A 9,293-nucleotide genomic window follows, 5' to 3' on the forward strand; every position below is an offset into this window, starting at 1 on the left:
TTTTGCACCTCCTTAATAAAAAACCCTTCATGATTTTAGAATGTTATATATACACAATATGGAGACTATGAAAAGTAAAAATGCTTATAAATGTGGAAAAACTAGGTTTGTCAAACTGCTCAGGCTGGTGATACCCAATACTGTTTTCCTCCATCTTACATATGTTTTTAATTATAATGCATATGTGAATGAAGTTAATACAAACAAACTTTCTCCGCATTTGTAAAAAGTCATTTTAAATTGCTTTTACACCAAACATTTTTTTTTTTTTTTTTTTTTTTTTTTTTTTTTTTTTTTTTTTTTTTTTTTTTGGTTTTTTGAGACAGGGTTTCTCTGTGTAGCTTTGCGCTTTCCTGGAACTCACTTGGTAGCCCAGGCTGGCCTCGTACTCAGAGATCCACCTGCCTCTGCCTCCCAAGTGCTGGGATTAAAGGCGTGCGCCACCACTGCGCGGCTACACCAAACATTTTAATGGTTCTTGGAGGTTCAATTTTATGGAATTTATTTTCACTATACTTAGGTCTATAGTTGGTTTCCAGTTAGTTTCTACTGGAATATATTTCAAGGTAAACCACTGTAAACAAAGCATTGAAACATTTTCCTTGGGCTAGATCTTCAGAAGCTGGAATTTATTTCAGTTTATCATGTGAGATCTAGATCCTAATTAATCTTTTTTCCAAGTAGGGAATTCTCTCACTGCCATTTATAAAGTAACATAATCTCATTACTCTTGCTTATATTTCAATAATCATTCTAAAGAATTCTCAACTTTCACTTAATGGATGTATAAAACTAGTATTTGCTCCTTATAAAAGGGAAAAAGAGGTACAAAATAGAAAGTATGTGAGAAAATAAAAATCCAAATCTCTAGTTTAGAGATGATTATTTCCAATAACATGGGGTTATGTCAGGGGATGCCCAGCTAAGTGTGGAGCTCCCAGATCACAGGGCGGCTGTACCTCATGTCTCTAAGTGAGCCTGGGAGAAAAACATCAAGACTAAGAAGTTCTGGAGCCTCACTCATTGGCAGTACATCAGAGAGACAGACAACTATTCACTATAGATAACCAACAATACCCCAAACAGCAAATCTACCCAAGTGTAACACGGGTAAACTAATGAGTTTATTGGGGTTACTCTCAGGAGTATGGGTGAGAGGTTACTCTCAGGAGTATGGGTGAGGGATTACTCACAGGAATATGGGTGAGAGGTTACTCTCAGGAGTATGGGTGAGGGATTACTCACAGGAGTATGGGTGAGGGGTTACTCACAGGAGGAGTATGGGTGAGGGGTTACTCACAGGAGGAGTATGGGTGAGGGGTTACTCACAGGAGGAGTATGGGTGAGGGGTTACTCACAGGAGTATGGGTGAGAGGTTACTCTCAGGAGTATGGGTGAGGGGTTACTCACAGGAGGAGTATGGGTGAGGGGTTACTCACAGGAGTATGGGTGAGGGGTTGCTCTCAGGATTATGGGTGAGGGGTTACTCACAGGAGGAGTATGGGTGAGGGGTTACTCACAGGAGTATGGGTGAGAGGTTACTCTCAGGAGTATGGGTGAGGGGTTACTCACAGGAGGAGTATGGGTGAGAGGTTACTCACAGGAGTATGGGTGAGGGGTTACTCTCAGGAGTATGGGTGAGGGGTTACTCACAGGAGTATGGGTGAGGGGTTACTCACAGGAGGAGTATGGGTGAGGGGTTACTCTCAGGATTATGGGTGAGGGGTTACTCACAGGAGTATGGGTGAGAGGTTACTCACAGGAGTATGGGTGAGGGGTTACTCACAGTTGTATGGGTGAGGGGTTACTCATAGGAGTATGGGTGAGAGGTTACTCACAGGAGTATGGGTGAGAGGTTACTCACAGGAGTATGGGTGAGAGGTTACTCACAGGAGTATGGGTGAGGAGTTATTTACAGGAACATCAGTAACTTTAAGGCAGCTGCATCACTCAAAAACCCGTCTCAGCTTGGGTAACAACTCACAAAAACTGCATCCCTAGAACTTTGTGTGTGATTTGAAGTCAGTTTGACAGTTCAGAGTCTCCTTGAAGCTGGCCAAAGGAGAGTCTCTCCCAGGCAGGCTGGTCCACAAGCTCCCTTCTCAGTGATGATGGTTTACTATTTCTATAACCTTGGAGGGCCCTTATGATTGTTTCCACTTACCCAGTTATGTGAAATCTTTTACTTCCTGAATCTCTTCTGTCTCTCACCTCCCTCCTGGAAGGGATGTTTTAATTAGGAGGAAATGGCCACAAAACTAAAGGTATCTTCAGAGTGCTCATTTTAAGTTACTTGTCACCATCAGGTAAGATGGAGTCACTGGTCAGACTGTGGCTAGAGATTTCACAGTGACATGGATATCCTCAGATTGTCTGCATCTGCACCACAGCTAAGACTAGAAACAGGTCAAGGGAAGTCAAGCTTCAAAGAGAAGACACAGCCAAGCCCCAACTCACATTGGGACATTGTACAAATGCTCCCCCACACCTCCTGAAATCCCATTGACACTTGGAGATAGAAAATCCTACATGCAGCAGATTTTAATCTAGAAGTCAATGGGAGTCAAAAGGAAATACAGAAGGCAAAGAACTAAGTTGAGGAAGCCACAGTTGTATCAAAGATGCTGCAGACTGCCTCATCTCGGCTCTCATAATAGCCTACAGAGTTGTAGGTCAAGAGTCATAACCTCTGGCTACTAACGGCCTCAATAGCATCTACTTCAATAGCTGATCTGATGGACTATGTCTCTGAACTTGACACATCTCTAGCCTCCAACTGAATGGGATAAGTGGGCTGGGACCCTTTAAGGGGGCGTCTCTTGGGTTCCAGGCTTGTCTTCCTCACCCCCCCATGCTCCCCCACAACTGTTACAAACTACTTACTGCTCAGCTGGATACCCTTGGCAGGACCAATCAGGGAGAAAAGGAGGGCAGACGTCTGGAAGGGGGAAGGACTTGGAAGCCCACAGGCCATCCAATGCAGAGCCCCTGGCAGATTGCCAGCCCTGGAACCTCCCCCCCCAGTTCCTTAGTGAGAACAAAGTTTGTCATTCTGTTCTTTGTTGCTCTGTATGTGGCTGGTCCTTCTTCTGCGTATCTCTAAATGTCACTTTGAGACAATGACTGCTTTTGCCTTCTTTGCATCTTAGGCCATCTTGATTGCCAATTGTCATTTCGCTTTGAAGGACAGCCATTCCTGCATGCTCTGCATGCCCTGCATCCACTGCTCTCCTCTTTTTTAGTGTCCTTTCACTTCCCAGTGGCATTGGCTTTCTCTCTGTGGGTCTGTTGAGGGATACTCGCACACTGTGTGAGGGTGCATTGCTGTGATTGTAATGAAGAGCAGAATGGCCAATAGCTGGGCAGGAAGCATAAGCAGGACTTCCAGGCAGAGAGAGGAAGGAGGAGGAGGTACTCTAGAGAGACTCAAGGAAACACGGAGGAAGCAAGATGGCTGGTACATGACAGAATGTAGATTAACAGAAACGGATTTTAATTTAAGTTATAAGAGCTAAAACAAGCCTAAGCTAAGGCTGAGCTTTCATAATTAATAAGAAGTTTCCATGCTGTTATTTGGGAGCTGCCTGGCGAGACACAGAAAGACTCACTACACAGGTCTTCTTTAGGAGATAAAATTCTTTGTCCTTCCCATAAAATCATTTTAATAGTAGTCTAGCCCAACACCCTCCATCCCAAGCCCCCTGTAACACTGGCAGCAGATAATCCAGGATAGACCCCTCCCCACTGGGGTTTGAAGAACATTGCTTAAGGTCCATATAACTAACTGAACATCTTGATGGGGGATGACTGTGATTGTCTGGTGCCCCCAAACAACCTGGTAGATCGAGAGGGCATCCTGGCCACTATTGGCATCGCCAACTCCCTCAGTCACTACCACCCCCTTTATTTTCTTAGCAGATTAGGAACAATAGAGGGCCTAATCTTTGGAGGGAACAAATGGATTTGATCTCATACAGCTAAATGGAGATCACTCCCTGTAATAGGGATAATCAGGGAGGGTTTATACTGCCACTCCCAAGCTAAGTGGCATTACCTGCCACCCTCCAGGAAATGTGCACCCATGGCAGAGAAAGAGCTTTTATTCTAGCCCTAAAATGCCCAATCAACCTTTTCATCTCTGTCTTAGTTAGGGTTTCTATTGCTGTGAAGAGACATCATGACCATGGCAACCCTTATAAAGGAAAACATTTAATTAGGATGGCTTACATTTTCATAGGTTTAGTTCATTATCATCATGGCTGGAGCATGGCAGCTGGGAGTATGGCAATGTGGAGGCAGACACAGTGCTGGAGAATGCTGATAAGGATTTTGTATCCCCAGTTGTGGGTCCACCTATGCAATAAGCCAAATCAAGCCAAATTAATACGATCAGGTTTAATCTGAGTAAAACATTCCCTGGTGATCTTGAGGGAAGAAGAGAAATCACATGGCAGGTCTATGGACCAGAGCTTAAATACCCTGTAGGCATGCTCTTGAGGAGCTTTGCGGGAGGAGCTGCCACTTTATGGGGGGCAGGATTTGGAGAGGAAGAAGTGGGCTGAGGTGGAGCTTCCCAGCTAAACAAATTCTAAACAATTCTACATCTTGATCCAAAGGCAACAGGGAGTGAACTCAGACACTGGTGGTATCTTGAGCATAGGAGACCTCAAAGCCTGACCTCACAGTGACGCACTTCCTCCAGCAAGGCCACACCTCCTAAGAGTGCCACTCCCTTTGGGGGCTATTTCCTTTCAAACCACCATAGTCTCCATGATGTTTAGTCAACTCTCTTTGTGGGTAAGGTCCATGAAAGATGTACATTCTTCCATCAAACCTCTAGTACCCCATTTGGATTCTCCCAACAGCCCTTTCTGCTATCCCCTTTTCTCTTGGCTCAGACTACATCACTAGTGTCCCATTTCCCCAGGCTTTTCCATCTTAGCTACCAGTTGGCCACTTGGCTACCACCAGACTTACTCCTTTCAACACAACCAAGGCAAAGATGCAGAGGAGCTAGTTGATGGTGGCACACACACCTTTAATCCCAGCACTCAGAAGGCAGAGGCAGGCATATCTCTGTGAGTGCAAGGCCAATCTGGTCTACAGAGTGGGTTCTAGGACAGCCAGGGCTACGCAGAGAAACTGTGTCTGGAGAAAACAAAGCAAACAAACAAACAAACAAACAAACAAACAAACAAAAGATGCAGAGAGGGTATCATCATTGCAGTAGCTGATAGAGTCCTGGCAGGTATTCACCAGAGCCCCCCTGGACTCATCATGTTTAATGGCCTCTAGAAATATGGGCATTTTCTTTCCCAACTGGACATTTCAGGGACCAAAGAAAACTTGCCTCAATCTTCCTCCAGACAGATTCCTACTGACTTAGGGTCTCAGTATCTAGCTCTGGCTCTCTTGGAACAAAGTATGTAGACCAGGCTGGCTTCAAACTCTCCAAGATCTGTCTGCCTCTGCCTTCCAATGCTGGGATTAAAGGTGTGCACCACCATGCCCAGCTTTAATCTTTTGTTTTAAGCAGCAATGCTACAAGAGATATTAGACTGTAAGAGGAACTGCTGGGGACCAGGTACTTGGGGTAGAAAGGGGCAGAAAGGGGAGGAAATTGGGTGGTGCTCAGAGTGGAGGTATGGGTAGGAGGGGAGTCCCTACTAAATCTGGTGTCTCTTCAGGACAGACCAAACCGACTGCTGCCTGCTACAGGCTCGAACTTCCCCTCCAGATAGTGCAGGGAAAACCATGGGGAAAGGGCAACCTCCATCTAAGACTTCTCCATCTTTCCTCCTCTGTCTCTTTGAGGATGGGATAAACTGATTCCAAGATTTTTCCAAGATCTCCACTCAGCTGCCTCCTGAAACACTGGGCAGCATAGGGCCCCCAAACCTAAAGTGATGAGTCTATCAAGATAATGAGAAAAGCCCCCCCCCTAGTCTAAATTATAACACCGCATTCCAACTGCAAAAAGAAGGGGAAATGGTCAGAGGTACATTGTGTACAATCTGTCTCTTGGATTGCCCTGAGTTAACTAGGATAGGCAAATAGAACAATGAGACCCAGTTATGCTAGGCCTTGTATACTGAATGAGTCTTTCTTGTTTAGAAACCAAAGATCTTTCCCACCACACCCCTACCACTGTTTTTGTTTTGTTTTTTTTGTTTTTTTTTGTAACCTCTGATTCTCCTCCTCATATTCCCAAAGACCCCAGACTATACCCCACCTTACCTTCTTTGAAGACATGTTCTTTATATCCTGAAGACTCTCTAAGGTGCTAAACCAGAGCCTTCTAGATCCCATTTAGAGGAACGAAGGATACTCGGTCTGCAGGGGTAGACTTAGCCTCTTATACAACCAGATCTCTTTATAGGAAGGAGCGTACTTAGTAAGCTTCCTTGGGTTACATGCCTTCATCTGCACACACACAAACTGATTATGGATACAGGGTTTGAGCAGCTGGTCACCCAGGACTAGGCAATGAGAATCTTGGGTTAGATACTGTTAAAAGTAAATGCTTCTGTCAGCTTGATCCTGCTTGATCATGGGTGCAGACTGCCATGCACCTGTGACCTTATAAAGTGTAAAGAGGTCAGAGGGTGTCCCTTTAGGATCAAGTGTTCTGTCTCTTGAAGGGAAGAAAATTCTTTCTGCCTTTCGTCAGTCCCCATTCCCAACATGCAGTCCAGAAAATAAGATTCATTTGGACAACTCTAGGCAGGTCAGAGAGAAGACGGGTGCCTTGGGTGCAGGCACTTGGCACTGGAGTCTGCAATAAGCTCTGTCCAGTGTAAGCCCTGGGTTTATAGGGAAGCATTTGGGGTACAGAGTATATTGGTGAGTTGTCACTGGCTGTTTAGATTCACTGAGAAGCTGGCTCTGGAGATGAGATTTGGCCTCCCTACTTCAGACCCAAGCATGTTTGTTTGAAAATGTCCTCAAAAGTCCTGTCCTGGACCAGGCTAGTTCTCAGACTTACTGGCAAGGAAAGAAGAGTACAACTAATGTCCTAAGAACAAAGGCACGATGCTCTTAAAGAATAAATTATTTCCAATAAAAGCTGCTATTGCTTATCCCATGACATAAAGATGTTTGTAGTAAAATTGGAAAATGTGATATTCATTTGTGGAGAAGACAGAGAGGACTTCCTACCTGGAAACCTCTCAACCAGGAACTCAAGTATAACAGTTGTAATAAGATTTTCTTTCTTGTTTTCTGAGGAGGGTTGTAAATGTAGATTTGAAGATGGTTTCCTGCGTGTCTGCTGCTTCTCTCTATTTGCTACTTAGACCTACAACTAAGAGCATGGCCAGGGCAGGTCATTCTCTGGACTGCACGAAGTATAAAACAAAGTGCAAAAAGACCTGGGGACAGCAGCTGGGGGATTAAACCACAGAAACCATGAGATGGAAAGGAAACAGGCACAGCGACCTCTTAGTCTCTCCTTGAAGCTGGGGGAGAAAACAAAACAATATAAAAAGATCATAAAGATAAAGGATCCTAGCTGGGCAGCGGTGGTATGTAAGTTGAATTGCTAAATGGCCTTGGAGTCAGATATTGGGGTGAAAAGCTGAGAGATCAGAGTGTTGGGCCCTGACCCCTGTTTTGGGGGAGCTGTTACCTTGCTTGCTGACCTTGATCAGATGTCCTCCCTATGTTAATTTCCCTACCTGTTTCATTCCTCCGAAACAGCTTACCGAAGGTTCCTTGTTTGTGTATCCTGCCTACTGATGTAATGCTAGAATGTAAAACATCTGTAGCTTACTTTTGCCCTCCCAGGTTCTTCCACTGTGCTGTGAGTCTGTATTCAAGGCCTCCTCCCTCCTTCAATAAATGGCATTCTACTGAGACGAATGACCTGCTGTCTTGTCTCTCTTTTTAATCCTCAGCCCCTCGCTCGGACATGGTGAATGAGTAGTAACACGGGTGTTGCTACATCAGAGGAATAGGACATGCCACACCTCACCTCACTGACACCTCAGTCTCCAAAGGGACCTACTTCCTGTATGCACACGCCTACATGCCTTTCTGTTCTGCCGCCTTATTTCCTATCTCCACCCAACTGTATCAACTCCTCTTCCTACCCAGCTCTGTCACTTCCTGTCTGTCTGTACAGACCTCCGGACCTTTATGGCTAACTAGTGTTGGAATTTGAGGTGTGTGCCACCATGTCTGGCTCTGTTCCCAGTGTGCTACCACTGCCTGAGCTCTATGTTTACTATAATGGCTGGCTTTTTCCCCTGATCCTCAGATAAACTTTATTAGGGTGCACAATATACTGGGGGACACAATATATCACCACAGTGGTTGGTGCACGCCTTTAATCCCAGCACTCAGGAGGCAAAGACAGGCAGATCTCTGTGAGTTCAAGGCTAGCCTGGTCTACAGAGTAAGTTCCAGAGCAGGCTCCAAAACTACAGAGAAACCTTGTCTCAAAAACAAAACAAAACAAAACAAAACAAAAAATAAAGGACCTAAAGGGGTATAAGGTCTCTCAGGAAAAAGGCCCCACTCTGCCGGTCTCGGGGTACATAACTTGGGGATGGTTAAAGGGGAAAACTGTCTCTCTAGGTAAGAAGTCAGATAATGTAACGGTGACGACTCATTTGCTCATGAATTTATGGGCTGGAGGTGGTTTGGGTTAGAATTAGTTGGTAAGGCTTGTCTCTATTTACTTGGTGTCAACTCGGCTTGTTGTCATTTTGCTTCATTTGGGTGCACTGGGATATGAGGGAAGGTTGAGACTCCTCTTCCTAAGGCGTCTGCTCTCGTCCTCCAAGACTTGCTCACATGGTCACAAGCAATAGTGTTCTAGTGTTTCTACCAGTGGGAAGTATGCAATATTACTTCTGCTACATTTTCCTGGCCAACCCTTCTTATTATTGGAAAGAAGTTGAGGTTACTTTTTAGCAACCTCAAAGGTTTACTAAGAGCTTTGATAGGCATTTCCTACCCTCACGGATTCACCAATATATTCCTGGTTTGTACTTTTAAGAAGCACATTCTTTTTTCTGATCTGATAAAAATATATGCATAATATGATCTATAAAAAATTTTTTAAAAAATAGATGGGCTTGCTATGTGATCATATTTTATCTCCTTTAACATTCTTACCTCTGTTTATTTAAGAAGGAATAGAAGCAAGAAACTTGTGTCCAAATAACAAGGAGAATAATCTTATTATTGGAGAATATATTATACATTTTGTCTTCCATCTATCAATATTATATTAATCTTGTTAATATTATTCATGAAAATCTTAATATCACAGCACACTTTTTTTTGAT

The sequence above is a fragment of the Peromyscus leucopus genome, chromosome 3, assembly GCF_004664715.2.
Source record: "Peromyscus leucopus breed LL Stock chromosome 3, UCI_PerLeu_2.1, whole genome shotgun sequence".
NCBI lineage: Eukaryota > Metazoa > Chordata > Mammalia > Rodentia > Cricetidae > Peromyscus > Peromyscus leucopus.